Source organism: Cyprinus carpio, unplaced genomic scaffold, assembly GCF_018340385.1.
Source record: "Cyprinus carpio isolate SPL01 unplaced genomic scaffold, ASM1834038v1 S000006759, whole genome shotgun sequence".
NCBI classification, from domain to species: domain Eukaryota; kingdom Metazoa; phylum Chordata; class Actinopteri; order Cypriniformes; family Cyprinidae; genus Cyprinus; species Cyprinus carpio.
Genome location: NW_024879356.1, coordinates 755602 through 777467, shown reverse-complemented (window position 1 = coordinate 777467; position 21866 = coordinate 755602). Strand labels below are relative to the sequence as shown.

Here is a 21866-nt window from a genome sequence, read left to right as displayed (position 1 = left end):
TAAAAGAAAAAAAACTTTTTTTGACATCGGTGGTCTTATTTCAGACTATACATCATAAAGCTTTTACAATGATTAATAGCATTGACACAATTGTGTCAAATTCCAACATCATTACTGACAAGCAACAATGAAGTGACAAACAGGACTGTAGATACAAAATTACATACGCTGTCAGAAGTTTGTTCGAGGAAAAGATTAATAAACAATTAAATTCTTTGAGTCCAGTAATTAGCCTAGGAAGGGAAAATTGTACTTTAGGCACAAAAGGCTAAAAGGAAAAGCAGACTAGAACAGTGATAAATCTGAAATTATACTGTATATGAACCCACATATAAGCCTAATATATAGAATAATTTAGCAAAATAATTACAGCTGCAATTGAAATCAATTATGTATTACAGAATTCTGTTCAAGAAAATGTAAATTGTTTGGTGAGGGAAGTTTGATCATGCTCACGGTATGTAGAAAGGTTTGCTTTATCATCCTTTTTGCACATCACTTTTGACCGATTTACTGCGCTTATTTATTTACTATGCTTTATACATCCCACTGAGTGGCGATATGGCTTTGAAGAGTTTGTGTTCTTATATTTATGATTCCCTGAGTGAGAATACTTCAGTATAAGAATCCCAACAAATCAAAGGGAGTAAATGCAAGTGGGATATATTCACAATGTGTTTGATAAAACAGTATCCTCTTCACATATCGAGCATGTTGTGTTATAAAAATCATTGCAACATTTTCAGTATTATTCTGTACCACAAGCACTTTCAGTCCCTGCTGATCTTCAGTGGTCTATTTCCTTCTAGCTGCTCCTTGGTAAAATGCTCCTCATGTCCGAGAGCACCATGGATCTGTAGTTGCGTTCCAGCCCCTCCATGTACTCCAGGTAATTACTCACCCTGAAGCCGTGGATTGGTTCCTCCTGCAAGTGGGCAAAAGAAGCAGAGATTTGATGAGCAGTGCTTGAGAGAGCCGGTTTGTGGAAAAAGAGGTAGAACGGGTTTATAACAGCTTTAGAATAGATTGCGCTCAATCAGTTTCGATAAGAGTTTGATATCCTTGTTCCAGTCTGAGCAGATCCTGATTATCCTGCACACAGATTGGCTAAAATCACCCAGAAAGTTGTGTACTGCTGAATGAAATCATGCAAGATTTTACACATTATAAATATTGTGCCAAATCTCACTGCCTATAGTAACAAATGGCATATATTAATGAAACAAGAGGTCACTATGTGAGATGGGGCTACACATTCTGGTACTAAATAAACAATGCACCGCCTAATATACTCTGACATTTAGCTGGGGATAAATAATATTGTTTAGACAAAGCCAAATGAATTACATTTTGTTTACGATGAGTCAGCGAATGCAAGTCCTAAAGCTGTGCCTCAAGTTACAGAAGGACACTTCGGTTCATGGTGAATGGATGAAAATGAGAGAAAGGATAATAAATCTTTATGAGTTTGCTGCATTAAATAAAATATGCCTGCAGTGTAAGAAGTTTTGTGATATAACTGCAGACCACAGCAGTTGGTATGGCAATCACAAACAAAATAGATAAGAGCAAACAAAAAACTAATGACTGGAATAGTCTATTACAAAACAAATGATAAACACTTTCATCCACTGCTGATGAAAGCTAGATAAAGCCATACATTTTAATACAGAGCATCTTGATATACAACTGAATAGAGTCAGATAATAACTGACAATGAGTGAAAAAGTAAACTAAAGAAAAATAAAGATCATGATCTGGAATATGAAGACAGAACGCTGGTCTTCTCAATCACAATTTCACATAGAATTAGATTTCATATGACCTACTGTAACATGACCTATTATAACATCTAATAAACTCTATGATGAACTTGCAGGAATTCTTCACCCAAAAATGTATTCACCTTCAAGCCAGTCCAAACTTACTTTCATGGAACACAAAATTAGAGGTGCTTAGCATCACTAATGTCAAACCTGGTGTAATGAAGTTTGAATATAAAATTTTGGGCTTTTGTTGTATGTCAAAAAGCAGCTTGGAGATTCTGCTAAATATCTAATTTTGTAATGTGTAGAAGAACAAAAACTGAGATTTGAAATGACATGGGGGGGGGGGCTTTTTCACACCATTAATTACAGCTGGGGAGTAGCAAAACAACTACATATAACCACAGAGCCATTAGGAAGAACAATTGTGAAAAGTCCAGATGTTTCCCTAAAGCTTTTACCCACAAAGCCATTCAAAACTAGACAATGGCTGCACGCTGGTGTGTTTAAAATGAAACACAAAAAATTACATTTTAATTAAAAGTACCCATTATCTAAAGACATTAAAACTATTCCGCTGCCTATGGTTACTGATAAAAACAAAGAAAAAAGGCCTAAAATGGCTCTGCAGTATGCTTTGAACTCACTAGCCAGACTGTGTAATGGTTTTCAAAGTGTTGGATGTATTTGGCAGTGACAGACAATTGCTTTTGAAATCCTGCAAACAAAGAATGACTTTAGTAGGATTTGATTTCTCCAATGTTGAATCATCCAAAATGGATTCATTGTACATTTACTCTGGCATTCAGCTTCAGAGTGACATCAGGAGGGATTGTTATGAGTAATTTCCATCCAGATCTTTAATTTAGATTAAATATAGATAAGTTTGGTAATCTTGGATATGTACAAATCCTCAGAAACCTTTCAGGAATTGTCTGAAACACTTTCTCTATTGTACAGGGTACACCGATGCACACACAAAGACTGAAAAGTTTTAAACTTTCAAGGGTGAAACAAGGACAAGAGTGTGTTTAATCTTGCACACTGTAAACCTCTGTGCAACCTTTAAAACAACACCGGCTCAGGATTTTCTCACCTTAAAGGACTAGTTCAGCCAAAAATGAAAATTCTATCATTTACTTTCGAATAGACTTTCTTTCCTCTGTGGGGCACTTTTATGAGTTTATTTGGTGGCGTTTTATCCTTTTTAGAGCTTGACTGTCCCAGATCCCCCTCCACTTTCATTAAACGAGCAGTGTGAACATTCAGCTAAACATCTCCTTTGTGTTCCACAGAAGAAAGTCATACTGGTTTGGACTGAGGATGAGTAAATTATATTTTTTCATTTTAAAAAGTTATACTGCACCTTAAGAAAGACCTGCAGGTCCTGCGTCTGTGTGTGCTGCAGAATATCCTGCTGCAGGTGACGGAGGGCAGAGATGCACATGTACACCTGGTAATCTGGTCCCATGATGACACATGTGGCTACATAGTGACAGATCTCAGACCAGTCCAGGTAGTTCCAGAAGCACTGACCAAGCCACTGAATACAGATCTGCAAAACAGGTGGAAGGACAAACAGAGTAAGAGCAAGAAAAGTAGTTTTCAGAAAATGCAACGTTTGCACCATAAATGTTTTAAATCAATCGATATGAGATGCTGGAAAAATAAATGAGAGATCAAAAACTTCTGAGTATCGAATTCTAACATGATGCCCTCAAGGTCTGATGCAGTCTATTACCTGTTAAGAGTCATAATTAACCATGAAACAAATCATCACATCACTTTCTTAATAAGCTTTTTTGTTATTTTCCAGCAAATATATCTATATTTATTTGAGAAGTGAAACTGCAAGATATTTATTTTTGAAAGAAATTAATACTTTTATTCAGCAAAGATGCATTCAATTTGAGTGCCAATGAAGACATTAATATTGATACAAAAGTATTTATATTTTAAATAAATGCTGTTCTTTTGAACTTTCTACTTATCACAGAATCCTGAGCATAAAATTGTATAAATAAAACATGAAACATAAAAGAGTTTCCACAAAAATCTAAAGCAGTAGGGCATCAAAAATTGATGGTAAAAATAAGAAATATTTCCTGAGCTGCAAATCAGCATATTAGAATGATTTCTGAAGGATCCTGGAATAATGGCAGCTGAAAATTCAGCTTTACCATAAAACGAATAAGTAACATTTAAAATATATTAAATAGAAAACAGCTATTTTAAATTGTAATAATATTAATGTCATTACTGTATTTTGATCAAATTTGATTGATGAAAATTTGACTGACCACAAACCTTTGAACAGCACCCGAGTTTATTTTTGACTTACATCTTGTTTTAAATATAAATCTAACACAACTATGTGGTTTATGCTTATATTAGTATTTTCACAGGAAAACAAGTAAAAAAAAATACTTTGTATGAATAACAGGAAAAATGTTTCTTGAGCTCAGACAAAAAAAAATATCAAGTCTCTTAAATCATAATATGCAGAAATCCCTTTCATCTCCAGGCTTGATGCATTTCTGTTTTGTTACTGTGGCAGTGAACTAAGTTCAGGTCATATAATCCTCCCTTAGAAGCTGTTCAATTATTCTGTGGTATCGTAGATGGGGTTCCAGTTCTGCTACGCGTACATGCCTCCTGTACATTCAGACCACTCTGGGAGGCAATTTATACAGCATCTGTGTCTCTCTTTCAGACACTCTTCCTGCTTTGTCTAGAATTCGAAACACTCTCCCCGAGTGCACGGACACGGACGCCCTCTATGATGGAGGTGACACTCAATTTAAAACAGAAAAATCTTCTTTCCTTCAGTTTCTGTCCATTCAAAACTAGTTATAAGTTTTAGAACTTTGGGTATTTTTGTAGCAACTGCAGAGGGTTTTTTGCATTATACTGCTGTTTAAAAGTTCCCACACCGATGATGGCCTATTGAAAGTGTTCAAAGGATAAAGAATAAAAAAAAAAAAAAAAAACTAAAAGCAGAAAACACAGTTACTATTCAATATATTTGTCCTTGACTGCTAGAAAAAGGTCATATCTGACTCAGTCTGACAGAAGACTTGAGGCAGATCTTTGAGATCATGCATATAAACGCCAGAGAGAGCACAGCGTTGAGTAATCACTGAATTTGTCTATGAAGATTGCCAGTCATTCAGGTCATAGCAGAATGTCCTTTATATTTATATAGCAAGACGTCTTTATATTTCTTCCCTGGCAGTGTTACACTCATTCACCCAGCGATCACGATTCACACCGTCAGTGGTTTAACTCCCACTGGGATTTGTGATGAAGTAACATATGATGAGCTTAAATACAGGACATCCTGTTGGACATTGTTTGTCTTTTTTGACAATGCTTTCATTAAATGGAAACCTTAAAGCTTCTTTTTTGTTGACAATAGATTGATAAACAATTCTCCTTACAAATTTGGGAAGATGGGTGCTGTTCTGGAACACTAAAAATACCAGATCTGCTACACAAAATGCGTACAGGTTGGCATTGGCAAGTCTGATTGGTTGTTTACCAACAGAGATGATTGGTGTGAAGTAATTAAAAATGAAGTACTTAAAACACAGCACCTGAGAGGGAGTGAAGCCAGACATCCTGAAGGCAGAAAAAACCAGAGGAACCTCGGCCTTGAGCAACATTTCAACATAATGAGCGGTGCAAGAGTAGATGGGATGAATGCCCGACTGAGCGATCTCTATAGGGAGATGTACCTAAAAACACGAAAAATATCAATCAATAAAAGTATGAAGATGCATTGCGCAAGGTGCAGTGACCTTATGATCCTAAGCTGCATTAGTTCTTACGTGTCATGACTGATAATGAAGTGCAAATGAAATTTGAGAACTCTGCAAAGAGAGAGAAGACTCGTAAATAAACACAAAACCAATTTTCTGATGCTTTCCCCCCATTTCTTAAGTGAAAATCCCCTTTTTTAAATTCTTAAAAATAGAAACATTATGCAAAATAATAGAAAATATCCCCTTTTGTGTTCTCCTGGAGAAAAAAAAAAGTGTATTACAACGGCAAGAAGGTGAGTAAATAATGACAGAACTGTTCCTTTAAGAGTTCTGGCCACCACAGAAAACAACAACAAACACCGCACATGCTAATGAATCGACCAAGCTTTATTAGCTGCCTCTTCAACTTCCTGTTTAGAGAGGTCTGTGACAAATGTGAGGGCTGTGTCTTTTCCTGATTGTCATCATTGTCTCTCAGCTAAATGATTTACATGCATGGCCACTCTGACAGCTCAAGAAATATGGAACTGTAATCAGACAAACTCGTGTGTGTGTGGAGCATTATCATATCCTGCACATATTTTTACAGCTGAAACTCTATTAACTGAGCTCTGTTCACTATCCGCTGTTCTGAGAGAGAGAGAGAGAGAGAGAGAGAGAGAGAGAGAGAGAGAGAGAGAGAGAGAGAGAGTGAGTGAGTGAGTGAGTGAGTGAGTGAGTGAGAGAGAGAGAGAGAGATTGCTCCATCCAAATTTTATGGGAACCACTGTAATGACTATTCCCCCAGTAATATCATGATATCCAGCATTTCCTCCCAGTATTAACTTTTCCTATGCAAATGGAGATTAGAATGATAATGCAGGTCAAAATGCTGAGTTTTGTTTACGGCACATGGATATGAAAGCAACGCAAGCATATACATAATATAAATTCAGAACATTACTAAACATGAGAAAGATGCAGCTGTTATTAGTAGTACAAAATTGCAACCTGGGCCAAGCTTAAGACATTTAAAGGAATAGTTCACCCAAAAAAAAAGCAAGACTGCTTTTTTTTAATCAAAAATATAGTAAAAACAACAATATTGTGAAATATTATTACAATTTAAACCAACTTATTAAGACTTCAGTGTGACATGATCCTTCAGAAAGAAGGATCTGCTGCTCAAGAAACATCAGTTATTAATAGAAATGTTTAAAACTGTTGTGATGATTTTTTTCCAGGGTTCTTTGATGAATAGAAATTTCAAAAAGATATTTATTTGAAATAGAAATTAATTGTAACTATGTAAAACCATGTCTCTTTTTTTTTCAATTTAATGCATGCTTGCTGAATACAGGTATTAATTTAAATGACTTAATTATATTTTTTGTGCCAACCTACTACTTTAATTTGTTGTGTGTACAATTTGTTGCTCCGTTCTTGATGACAGCTGCCGCAGCATGTACTAAAGGTTGACATGAATGAGAACAAAGAGAGAAATGAAACAGGCTTTAACTCACAGAGCTGTGCAGTCTTGGGGGCCACAGGAAGGCAGACGGCAGCAGACGGGAGAAACGCAAGAGCAGACTCAGAGAACGACCCACGTCGCCATGCATGAGCAGAAAAACTGAGGCGGCAAACCAATCGTGACCAGGATAACCACCCTGAAAACAGGCTGACAGTCGGGTCAAGGAATCTTCAATACATTTTAGAGGCTGACCTATTTTCTCCAACAGCTACAATGCCAAAATAGTGGCCAAAAGTATTTAAACACTAAAGTCATTGATCTCAAGTGAGTGAGTGATCTCAAGGTGATATTTAGTAGATAAAGTCTAGAAGTGTCCTAGCAGATCATGAAAGATCATGTTCCGCAAATGTTTAACTATAACTTGATCAATTAATTTTGATCACATAAATGCAGCCTTGGTGTGCATATTTTTTTTTTTTTAAAAACATTAAAAAATTCTAAACCCCAAACATCTGAACGGCAGTCTATGTATTATTTTATCATTTTAAACCTAATGAAAACCCTTCAAAGGTGCACTTGGGCTATATTTATGATCATATATTTATATAAATGAATGCTATTTGGTTTAATAATTTGTTATATAATGTAAAGACATTAATACTTTTTTTTAAAAATGGCTTGCTTATCCAATTATGTTTTGGGGCTAATTATTGAAAATTAATTCCAGAAAAATGACTGAAAACAGAAAATGTCCAATCAATGGATGGTGGTAGATTTTGGAGCTTCTATTTGAATAATGCATACCTGATGCTAAACTTTTATCTGTAAAGGAAAACAGCACGAAGAAATTAAAAATAGCATTCAGCTTATCATTATGATTAATGATTCATCCACATTAACATAAGTCAATACGTGGTCTACAGCAAATTAGAATATTGTGCACAGTCAAATGTAACATCTGAATTTTCGCTTGATTAATATTATAAAGTGTAATGAGAAGGATACAGAGCTCAGAAGTGACACGGACTCGTTGTTGAGAGAGGAACTCCTGACAGTGCTTGAGCAGAAGACACAGATCCTGCTCTGAATCTTCTCTCAATAGCTTTAGGAACTTGCCATACCTACACACACACACACACACACACACACACAAACACACTGTTTACATAGCAGCTTCATTTAATACCCCATTCAATAAGACCTTGCTAAACAAAGATGAAAATACATTGTTAAAATGTTCTCCTCCAAACACCAACTTACGGACATTTACATAATTAGAAATTTCTCAAGGCAATATTTCTTGACTAATAAGAACAAATTTCACAACCAAATTAAATTCAGTTTTATCACGCATGTACAGTCTCTCCCTGAGAAACAGCACCAAATGAAGGTTAACAGAGAGTTACAAATATCCCAATGTGCTGAGCACTAGAATGCATTGCCTGATTACAGTCATTGTGGATTGCCTTAAGACAAAATATCTAAATGGGTTCATATTGAGTTTAACTAGTGTGCTGACATACCGCAGAATGCCAGTGGCTTTCAGTGAAGCTGAAATCATTTCTGAATATTCACGCTGCAAAAATCACTTTCCTAAGCAGTAGTTTTGTCCTGTCTACCAGTACAAATATCTTATAATATATAATATCTTTTAAAATATTTTAAAAGCAAAATACATGTGTTTATTAATAACAATTACATTGTTTTACTTCAAGATGATAATAATAATAAAAAAATAAATGTAATATTTCTGTATATAATATATTTCTGTAATATGTTTTATGAAGACAAATTTAAGACTGTTTTTTAAACAGGTTTAAATTACTCTTTAAAATCATTTTACCAAAAAAAAAAAAAAAAAACAATATGAAAATAACTTTTACTGTACATTCTGATCACAGTTTAAGAAGTGCTGTTCTTCCTCCATATTTGTCCTGGGCTAATACATAATTAAAAAGTAAAACAAGTTTTCATACCTCATTGACAGATGTTTGTTCTTGTTTCAAGCATCACTTCATTATGTTCATATGATAATTTTTTGCAGTGCATGCATGCAACATTTAATGCCATGACTATGAATTCAAGACTTTCTGCTTCGATGCAAGACCTTTTTAAGGCCTTCATTTGTGAAAAGGAGAATTAAGACTTTTTAAGACCCTGTATACAATATATAATAATACATTTCTATTGTAATAATTGTAATAATAATACTATTGTAATTTATTTTTTTTAAGTATACATTAGTGTTTTAACAAAGGACTTCAAAGTTTAGCAATCTAGCATTAAGTTTAGCCTGGATATGGCATATTACCTGAGGGATATCCCCACACCTAACTGCTCCACAGATGACAGGCTTCGAGTCTTTACACTGTGGTCCACCACTGAAACCAAAAAAAAAAAGAAATTTCATCCCATTTGCACCACCTTTTCAAATACACATTTAATTTCAGTAAATGGAGCACAAAATGTGCTGTTAAATAATCCATTTTCATTTCAGCATCGGCTTACCCACAAATCAACATCAGCTGCGTGATCTTCATTCATCATGCTTAAGAATAGCCTTAATTGAGTGAATGCCCTTGGTGAGACGGAAATGGGCCCACTGATATAATTATGGGGGCCATTCCTCCATCCTCATTAATATAACAACAATGTCAGGATTGTAATGATGACATAATGCAGAAACATGTGCACCTAGTGAAGTGACTGATCTTGACTGGCTGGCAAATGAACCAATAGGAGAGAAGGGTTTGGGCGGAATGACAAATCATACTTCCTGCTGCTCACATCAGTCAGCGATTACGACATGAACAGCTAAGTGAGATGAAGTGTGACAAGTCACCACTACTCCTCTGCTAAATGAGAGGGGAGGATACAGACCTAGAGGCAGACGAAAGGAGGAAACGAATGCTAAATTAACATGACACAATAACACTTGCCATGTCAGGCATCCATACATATACCCATATATCCTATTTGGGAAGTTTTGGGGATTGAGAAGTCTGATTCCTTATGTAAATTCTCATAAATTAATCTATCATTCAAAAAATGCAGTTTCTGGGTAAAGTTATGTCTTCTTTCTATAGTAAACTCAATATTTACTAAAGTATTTAAAAAAAAAGAGAAACATTTTCACTCATAGTCTCCGTCATTAAATTTAAAAGTTCACAAGCTTACCAGAACCCAAACCACTAATAATCTCCAGAGTTAACTGACCCCTGAACCTCATCATACTTTTTATCAAAGACTTTCAAAGTATAAAAAAAACTTTTCTCTCTGACACTGAATACAAAATGTGATGTTTTGAGAGGGTAGACATTTTGAAAGATGTTTAATTGATGTCATGGAGTCAAATACAAAGCAATCATAAATTTCAAGGTTTATATATAAATATTAAAACAATAATAGGTTGAGAGGGGTGTTGAATTTTGTCAAAATCATTCTTTTGAAGTGGTCACACTACACAAGTGCAAGCGAGAAGATATTCCTTGCGGCTGGGATTAAAAAAAACAACAATATTATTTCTGAGAACCATTATGTTTAATAAATGAAAACACCACAGAGCCTCAACTATTTGCCCATTTTCTAAATAATTTTGCTTGTGCGAATGGAAAGCTGACAAATCTCATCCAGATGGATTTTTACACTGAGCATACCATAGTGAACTAACAGCATGTCCTAACCAGGTGGGACAGAAAGTTTCAAGCAGAAAGCTATTTTTTTTTCTTTTTATCACAATCACCTCCAATCAGAAAATATTTCATGTTTAATGTATAGTTATGAGAAGCAGGACTATGATACACAAAGGTATATTCATATATACCCTTGTGGTTTTTTTTATTCCATATACGCCCTCTGAAGTGAATGATGTCTCTGTTAGCTGTCTGCAAGTTGGTCACATATATATATATAAAAAAAAAAATTCCATTCATTAAACATTAAAGTGCTGTTGACTGACCTTTATATTCTGCCGGTGGAAAGAAGCAGTCGGTGGATGAAGACGAGAGATGCAGCACGACCCTCTCCAACAAATCCGCAAGAACTGTGAGAGAAAAGATATGTGAACCGTCAAGGCAATTTCCTTTGAATCAAACCTCACATCTCCAGCAAAAGAGCCTATTTCATATAAGGAGTGGATGTTAGAGAAATCAAAGTATGTCTTAAGCTACAGTACACCGAGTTTAAATACAGATCTTTCATGAAAAGTTTACTTGTAATCTAATTTCTTTAGTGTTGCATGTATTTTCCTTTTTGTTGAAATGCATAACTCCAACAATGCTTAAAAAACTCAGGCAGCACAGCTAGACAATATGCTGAGTGACTGATACTTGAATATCACTTTAATTTAATAAGACAGAAAAGCCTAACACAGTGTTACACTGAATCAGACATTGGCAGGCATACAGTAACGGCATGTACTAAGACACTGGCCAATGGTAAACATTCACAATAGAACAAAGTCCTTGAAATATTTTACTATTTTAATCCAGAAAACACACACACACAAGGGTTTTACAGCTCTACTATTAATGTACTGAAAAAAAAAATGTCTTTCATTTCTGTGGAAAACAGAAGGTACATTTCAAGGAAAAAGACATAGACGGAAACAGACATCAAGGAACATTGTAAATAAATGCAAATAACTTTGTTCTAAAAAAGCAAGTGTGCACTTCATATTGTAAACGAGATCCTGAATACATACATTTATACGTTTTCTTTTCTAAAATAAATAAAAGTTGGAACATATAATGCAACAGAGCTGTTTTGAATTTAAAAGGGTCATATCACACATTTTTTTATCATTTTATTTGTTTTTTTTTGTGTTTTATTTTTTGTCTTTTTCTCTCCTCCAGCAGTCATAATTAATATTTTTATCACTATTTTCCACTATCTCTCTGACCCTAAAATTAAACAGGCCATTTTGTGCTGTCGTACCTTTAGGTCCTTTATGTAAGTGCCCTCTTTGCATGTGAAAATGAGTAACAACACTGACTCACTAGCTGCTGCTTTGCTGTCAAACTCAATATAGTTTGTGCTTCCCCGTCCTTCAACAACAGCCTCTTTGCAAAGCCTGCAGTACATTATGACAGGATCACGAAACAATATTGCTCCGAAATTTGCTGCTGAAAAGAATAGGATTGTAGTAGGATAGGATAGCTGCTGAAAAGGATGGGATATTGTTCATTCTTCTGGCGTTAACCCCTTACCAGTCACCCCCCATTTTTGGCATGGAGACAGAAATGACATACCCAAAATAAAAAGGTTTCTGCTCATGATCTGAGTTATGGTCTGAGTTATCCTTCTTTATCCTTATTCCCTCACAGTGACTGGGCAAACATATCATTTTAAACAGATATCTAATTTCTCATTTTGACCCCTTTAAATGTAGTAGTAAAACTTCAGTATAAGATTAGAGAAGCTGGGCATCTTGCTGTGAATTTTTCAGAGACAGAGCTGAATGTGGGTCATACCGTATCCAGTGAGAGTGTTTGACTTTGTAGCCATGATCTTGCAGAACTGTCTCCTGCAGTCATCCATCCAGCTAGCATCTCTCTCTGTTTTCTTTAGACGAGGCCAAGAAAGAAAGCACTGATCTCTGACTCTGAGAAGAAACAGGCACAGTGTTCATTTTTAACAGTCAAAATGATTGTCTTCTGGCAAAAACATTTGAACACAGTACACAACAAATTTATTTTCTTATTACATGTCCTATGGCAATCTGTGACTCTGACTTGTAACTACTAACTATATAACTTCTTGGCTTTCAAAAACAATATACTGTCTTAACCCTAACATTTAAAGACAGGCTGAAATAAACACCACTGAGGCACTGAGTAGGCTTTCATCCACATACTGATGCTTCTTCCTAAAGGAAGAGTGTTTTCTAGGCGTTAATTTATTGAGCTGGAAAAATCAGTCACATAGAAATTAAGATGTATGGCTGTAACATTAAAGAAGAGAAATGAGTCTGTCATAACCAGAGAATGTGTCCTTGAAGTTACTACAGAGTAGAACCACTGAATTAAACTAATGGTTAAATAAGAGAATTGCTTTCATAAATTACGAAAATATCACATAACACATATATACAGTAGGATCTAATGCTTTAAACAGATTGTTCTTACCCTGTTTAGTGCGGAGAGTCTTGGGCACGTCAAGGATGTAATATTTAGGCAGGGGGTATGTAGACACCATTGGCCATGGGTAAGGGTCATTCCCCTAAGGGACAGATGGGGCACTTTCCATAAATATGGTATACTGTGGTTTCCAATTATTATTTTTTAAGCTACAGGAGGCAAAATCTCATGTCTTTATTAACTGTTAAGCTATTAATGTATATAACATAACCCTGTACAATGTAATTTTGGCATATTATGTTGAACTGATATTTAATGCATTGCAGAAATAGTTAAGCAGCTGTTTTCAACACTGACCATAAGAAACCAAATTAAAATATAAGAATGATTTTTGAAGGAACATGTGATAATAAAGACTAGATTAATGATGCTTAAAATTCTGCTTTCCCATCACAGGAATAAATTATATTTCTAAAAAACAGTAATTAGAGTTTTACTGTTCATGTTCAAATAAATGCAACCTTCGTGAGCTTAAGAAACTTTCAAAAACATCAAAAATAATCAGTAGTGTATAAAAAAACAACTACAAAAAAAAAAAACAGTAGTATAGTAACTGTAGTGTATTTTAAATTATTTTCTCATTTTAATTTGCTAAAACATGATACTCACAGTAGCTGTATTATAATTGTGAGCACAACACTGTTACCACATAAACATTTTTCTAATGTATGGGAAAATACATTTATCTTCACACCAACCTTTGGTCCAAAACAAGCCAGACACTAGTACTGAATGACAGCTTACTCAAGGAATTCAGTCTGGCCACCTAATGTCGATTTGTTTTCTAAAAGCATCCCCTTTCACTGTGCCAAAACACATTTTTTCCATTGCTACAATAATAAATATTTATTGCCGTTTCAAATCAAGAGTCTAATTTCGGTATAAAACAAATGAAAAACAAAGGAGTAACAGGACCTTGTTTGTCAAACACAAAAGTGTGCAGGTTTATTTTTAGTTCCAGTCGTTGCAATCACCTAAAGATGTGTTGAGTCATCATCCAGAGCCTCATCCTATGTCATGAATGTCAAATTCTGCCATCATTCAAACTGTCACATATGCATCTACTGCCTTGTTTACAAATCTCTTTACATTACAACATAGGCTTTATCTGCAAAGCTCTTTTTTAGAAACATAATATTGTGTTCCTCGCATTTTCCTGAGACATCTAAAATACAATCTACATAAGCAACTGCCAGAGCACAGCAGTAAACCCCTTCATAGAGATTATGTTGATATATGAATACTGATATATTAGACCCTATTTATGTTCAAAACATGGGATGTAGATAAGGCATCTAAAACTAGAATATAGACTGGGGACTGTTACAATGACCGCAAAATTGTGAAAAGCATCCTGCATTCAATAACAGATTAAATCTGACTTCACATATCTTTTCCAAACTGAATATCCAATACAAAACTGCTTTTAAATGGTAAAATAAAAAAATAATGTGTATTGCAACCAAATTACATCTGGTGACACTTTGCTTCCGTGGTATTATATCTACAACATTATCAACTTCAAAACAGTTTATTGTACTACACATACAATAGATAAGGAAGGGAAAAAGGAGATGCTCTCACTTTCTGCAGGGCTCTGGGAGGAAGTCTCCTCTCAGAAGGGCCACCGACTGTACCGATTCGAACAAGGATATGGTTTCTTTCCACAGACAGTCCATCAATGATGAATTCCCTGAAGAACAAACAATATACAGAATCAATATATACTGTATCTACAGTATGCTCACATTGTTAATTCAAATTATCTAAGCCTATGGAAAAAAATAAAAGTTTTTTAAATCTATTACTTTTGGAAAGTGACTGTTTGTTGACTCTGAATTAGTGTGTCGTGCTGAACTACATTCAAGGGAATACAGGAAAGTGAGAGACGGTCACTCACCCTTCACCTGAGGGCGGCTCTGTCACATTGTCCCTCTGACCCTGCAGCAGTAACTCAGAGACGTTATACTGAGACTCCAGCAAAAGAAAAGAATCCAGGTTACAGCACAGCACGCCCAAAAGCCTGTGAGCACAGATGGAATAAAGAAGTGTTTACAGGAAAACAACTAACAGGCAACATTACTTCAATTTTACATAGCTGAACAGTGAAAAATGCTGGTTTATCATCTCCCAAAATATTTAGCAATCCATCATCATGACAGTAGCAAAAAACTATGACATTTGCCTTTAAAATCAGGTGTGGAGCATCATTTGTGTCATTTCTGATCAAGAGGTTTAGTCTTTCAAACAGCCAGCAGTAGTTGTGTGTACACTATTGGAGAATATTACATTTTAACTCCATGACGTATTACCAGGGAAATTAGCATGGAAGCTGTGAGAGCAATAAATCATGAAATCCTGCACTGGACTGATGAGATGAAGATATTCTGTATGAGTGGAGAACAGTATAGTGACACATATCAGTTCTGAAGAAGCCAGAGGGACTGAGCTGCTAGAAAGGTGAGGTGACACAGATTTTCCTCTCTAATGGTTTCTAATGATGTGATTCAATGCAGCTGAGCAAAGCTGATTGTAGAGGGTTTTCAATGCAGCCATTAAATGGCACTGTACTGTGACGGAGGTTGAATCAGTGCAGCATCAGCGCTTCGTTTGCAGCTAAAAACTATAACACTTTTCAATCTACATTTTCTTACTACAAACTCCATCTACTGTGAAGGTAGAGACTCTAGCTGTGTGCCTATTTGCATACCATACTATACCCAAAAGTATGCACCTCGGAAAATAAATACTGAGCATGCAATAAGTGTTCAAGTATTAGCAATTTAGCATACTACCCCACTAAGACTGTATGCAACTGTTTTATAACCTTCCTAAAGTACCTTAAAATTCATAATCATAAATCACTTTTTAAGTTTAAATTCTCCTATCTCAGCTTAAAAATGCAGAGCCAACTATAAACCATTTGCAGGTAGGCGAAAAGAGTAAAAATGGCATGTTGAAAGGAGTAGATTAATTCAAATACGTCATGACTCATTAGTAGACATTATCTATGTCTAAAGCTCACTTGAATTTGTTCTCGATCATTAGACATGATGTTATATTGCCTGAAACCAGTTAACTATAGATGTGCCTTAGCTTAGATGAAGCCTTAGCTCTGGACGCAGTCTATTCCCTGCTAATGGACAGCGACTGTGATCACAAGGATGAGTGAACTGTCCAAAGCATAATGACTGTCAGATGTTTGGATACTGATAATCCTAACAGCACTCAGCTCTTCAAAGTCTAGGCTATGCTAGATGTATTTACGTTGCACTGATGAAAGATTGTGTGATGCAACACAAAGGGCAGAAGATTTTAGATTAGATTCACAATTGCAAGAGAAAGGGATTTTGATAATCTATTATGTGTCAGAAATACATCAGCAGTGGTGATAAGCCTAAAATGTAAACATTTGTACATCATATATAGTGCCACCTGAAAGTTTGTGAACCCCTTGTAGAATCTGTGAAAATGTAATTTTAACAAAATAAGAGAGACAAAATGCATGTTATTTTTTTATTTAGTACTTTCCTGAGTAAGATATTTTACATAAAAGATATTCACATTTAGTCCACATTTTAAATTATTAAAATAACCCCATTCAAATGTTTGTGAACCCTTGGTTCTTAATACTTTGTGTGGTCACCTGGATGACCCACGACTGTATTTTGTTTTGCGATGGTTGTTCATGAGTCCTTTATTTGTTCTGAACAGGTTAACTGAGCACTGTTCTTCAGAAATCCTCCATTGTCCTGCGGAATCTTCAGTTTTCCAACATCTTTTGAATATTTTAACCCTTTCCAGCAGTGACTATGATTTTGAGATCCATCTTTTTACACTGAGGACAATTGAGGGACTCAAACACAACTATTAAAAAAGGTTCAAACATTCACTGATGTTCCAGAAGGAAAAACGATGCATTAAGCCAGGGGGTGAAAACTTTTGAAAAGAATGATGTCCAAATTTTGCTTATTTTTTGGAATTTTTTTTTTTTTTTTTCCATTTAGTACTGCCCTTTGGAAGCAACAGAAGATACTTGCTTGTTTCCCGGAAAACACATTAAGTGCAATTTACCTTGATCTTCAAATTCTAAAAGTTTTCACCCCCCGGCTCTTAATGCATCATGTTTCCTTCAGGAGCATCAGTGAAGAAAAAATATTTTATGTAAAATATCTTACTCAGGACAGTACTAAATAAAAAAAAAATGCATTTTGTATGATCTCTCTTATTTTGTTAAAATTACGTGTGTAATTTAAACTTCTTCAATTTGTTCGCAAACTTTCAATTAACACTGAAAACTTACATTTAATTGTTAATAAATTGTCAGTTTTAAAAACTATCTATTTAAATATATTACAAAAATAATTATATAAATATCAATATAACAATTAACTATAATATTATATATATATTATATATAATATTATATATATATATTCCTGTGATGGCAAAGCCAAATTTTCAGCAGCCATTACTTAATTACTACATCAATATTTACATTTCAACAATCAAACACCTTTACAGGTCAGATACATAACTAACAATACCGGTTAACCACATTTATTTTTATATTGCATAGTCTCAAATCTGACACAAGGGGGCGATTTACACCCGGAGTAACTGAGGGCTTGAACTGCATGCTGATATTTCACAAACAGACCATGTTCCACAAACATAAGAGTGTGGCATTGGTTCATATAGCATGTGGGTCTCTCCATAGACACAACAGTCACAGTTTTGTCATTTCCCACAGACCCATGCCCAAGAACTCATGTAGCTTTATGTGCCTGTTCACCTCTTGTTCCCTGCCATCCCAACAGCCAGATATCTCTGTGGCAATCTCTATTCATAAACCAAATAGGTCCCTAAAATCCAGTAAACTTGGTCTCCTCTCTATTCCTAGATCGAGGTTCCATTGCAGAGGTGATCGAACCTTCGCTGTTGCCGGTCCTAGTCTATGGAACAAATTACCAACTTCTAGTAGAGCTGTGCCCTCTTTGCCAGTATTTAAATACCTGCTTAAAAACATCTTTTGTCAATAGCTTTTATCTAGCCATGTCAATTGTATTGTTATATTGTGTTTTGCTGTTATATGGTTTCTTATTTGTTTTATTTTAGCTGTATTGTACAGCACTATGGATCAATCGGTAGTTATGTGACTATTAAAGTGCTTTAGAAAGAAAGAAAGAAAGAAAATATATATATTAATGAGTAATTGTATTAAATCACAGATTTTTTGCACTCTCTGACTGTTGTTAACATTACTCCAAGGAATGTCATCCATTTAATCTTGTTAGTGGAAATCACAGTTTACCGTTACTTTAAGAGTTATCTTAGATAAGTAGACAAGAATTCAAAAGAATGAACCTTGACTCATTTTTGGTTGTTGGTTTAAGAGTTTGTTTGGTAAGCTTGCATTATGTGCTGATCAAACACTGTGTGGCTGTTTTCTTAGTCTTCCTTTCTCTGGGATGGTGTAACCTAGTGGATGTGGGCAGATAACTGGAAGGTTGCTGGGGAGTGGTAATATTACTTATTAGTAAATGGACTTTCCCAGTGCAGATTTCGCAACATATTCAAGTTGGTCATGTGGATTCAAATGCATAACAAAATATTAATTCCACCACACACATTTTCTTCAGAAAATCAAGTTAGTAATTGATACTTCATCTTTATTTCTCTGTATTATTCTCCTTTATTTAATCTCACTAACTTTTGAGTGTATAAACAATGTTTCTACTCAACCCATTATTATGAACTGTTCCAGATAAGCTAGATAATTATGAAAATGATACATTTATATATATATTTTAACCAGAATATGCCTGAGGATCTCACTCTGGTCTATGCCACAACTAACATCATGACTTTATTAAGGGAACGACAACAAAACTAACATGACAGCAACAAATAAACAGCACTCAGTTTCATAACCGCAATCGATCTTTAGATTGCCAGAGGCAACTTCCTCTGCACTGAGGCGAAATGCCATATAAAGATTTAGATTCAGGCGGAATAACACAAACACACGCTAAGAAACACACAGAATGTTTATTTAAAATCTCAATCAAAATTGAGACTTTAATCTAAGATCTCAGCTGTCATGCTCCACAGTGTGGATTAAAATGTTTGAAATATTCAAAAAAGACACCTTTTCATATCCATAACATTTTTACACTTAACCTAATCTTCTGAGATTGAAAAAACCTGCTGTACTCCACCTCAGTGTTTCTCAACAGGGAAAAACAATGCTGAACACAAATAATAACTTCTGCTGTCAAAGGCCATACATCGAATTGACCTCTACAGTATTTTGGCACTAGCCTAATTAGCCAGATTAGCAGGTTGCTTTGGCATCTCCTCATCCATGAAAAGCCCCAATAAAACTACACGAGACAAAATAAAACATGATAAAATAATTTATTTATTTTTTAATGTGAAACCAGCATGAAACCACTGAAAGTCTGATGAGTTTTTCAAAAACAACAGGATCTGAAAAAATAGTAAATCAGTAAAAAAAAGGAGCCTGTATAAAAATCAGGTTCTATCATGTAATAAATTACATTGTTGGGTTGGGCTGTTCATGGTTATATTAATACATTATTTTTAATCATTTCCTTTTTCCTTATACTCAAATTATTTTTCTTTTTAGAGCCCTAGATTCAGGTTTCTAAAAAAGGTTCTTTATGAAATGTGGAGGGCTATGGTATGTTATACTCATAATGATAATATTGACATAATCCTTTTTAATATAAATACCACTGGTAGGGGAAATAATCGCAGCATCACTATTTATCTATGTAAATGTGATCTCAGCCTGCAGTAAGTGATCTAAAGAGCTAACCCCATTCTGTTTCTTATAAAAACAGAATTTATTTTTAAACTATGGTAATTCCCTGATACGTGTTGACCGACTGCATCAAAAGTTCTCCTTTTAAATGAGTAGGTAGATTACACCAGTCTTTCAATTCTACTTCCTTTGAGAGCTTGAGAACTAATTCATATCTTGGTATCACCCTGTCTGGCATTAATTCAGGATAATCATAGCACAGAGAACACAAAGGGCTGAATCAATCAGCCATTGATCCCCAGAGAAGAATGAATGGAGGAAAAAGGCTAATCAGATAATGAAGCTCTATAAGGACCCTCTATCAGTTCTGTGCCCTTCCTGTCCATTTACTGGTAGAGAGGACTGAACTATTGATCATACCTCAGGCCAAACGTGTGGGACTGCTCATAGTTGAAGAGGGAGTGAATCTTTGCGTCAGAGTTAATAATGATGAGGCGGTCCATCAGGTCCTGAAAGGAAGAGTGAGTGAGTGATTATCAAAAATGCATGATTTTAAAATAATTGTAACAAAGACCACAGCTAATGCTGGGATGTGCGGTACATCATCGGTCAAAGTCTGCCCTCAAACGGTCATGATTAGAACTGCAAATAATGAAAATCTGAGCTTAAACATCACATTCATTAATTATTAATTATTAATATATTTTAAAACGTGACTTATTCTTGTAATGGCAAAGCTGAATTTTAGCTGCCATTCTTCAGTGTCACATGATCCTTTAGAAATCATTCTAATATGCTGGTTTGGTGCTCAAGAAACATTTCTTTTTATAATTACACTTGAAAACAGTTGTGCTGCTTAATATTTTTTTATAGAAACAGCGATACATTTTTCTAGGATTCTTTAATGAATAGAAAGTTCAAAAGAATAGGATTTATTGGAAGCAGATTTTATTGTAACAATACAAAAGTCTGTACTGTCACTTTTGATCAGTTTAATGCATTCTTGCTGAATAAAAGTATTCACTGTATTCTGAATAAAAACTTTTTTGAATTGTAGTGTATATACTCTTCATGGATAACTTTCTACCTTTAGTCGGTTTGTATTGAGAAATCACTCAATACATCAAGGTCAGTGAACAGACTGTGGACAGGTCATGATTGTGGGTTCAGACTAGACATGTATAGGCCAGTATTGGTTTGAGACGCAGGCTGTCCAGTCTATTGTACTTACTAAAACTGATGTGGCCATCTCTCTCAGATTGTACTCGTTCTTGTTAGGAAGCGCTCGATGTCCCAGCAGCTCCCACATAGCGTGAGGTGAAGAAAGCAGATTCACTAGAGAGAGGAAGGACTGTGCACCACACACAAAAATTCAGATTGATATTTTTTAATCAAAGAGATAACTCATCAAACCATTCTAAAACATATTACCCGCACATAAAAAGCACGACAGTTCACTCATAGACACCTCAGATTCATTATATATATATATATTTATATATATATATGTACAGTACAGGTCAAAAGTTTGGAAACATTACTGTTTTTAATGTTTTTGAAAGAAGTCTCTTCTGCTCATCAAGCCTGCATTTATTTGATCAAAAATACAGAAAAAAACAGTAATATTGTGAAATATTATTACAACTTAAAATAATAGTTTTCTATTTGAATATACTTAAAAAAAATAATTTATTCCTGTGATGCAAAGCTGAATTTTCAGCATCATTACTCCAGCCTTCAGTGTCATATGTAACATCCAGTCTATCACATGATCATTTAGAAATCATTCTAATATTCTGATTTATTATGATTGTTGGAAACAGTTCTGCTGTCTAATACATTTGATGAATAAAAGGTTAAAAAGAACTGCATTTATTCAAAAAAAAAAAAAAAAAAATTCTATTAATATATTCTAATAATATATTTTCTTTACTATCACTTTTTATCAATTTAACACAT

General features: G+C 34.8%; 1 pseudogene; it reads right to left on the bottom strand.

Annotated features, from left to right (window-relative positions):
* LOC109075921 overlaps positions 1-21866 on the bottom strand; it is a 36902-nt pseudogene continuing 15036 nt past the window's right edge.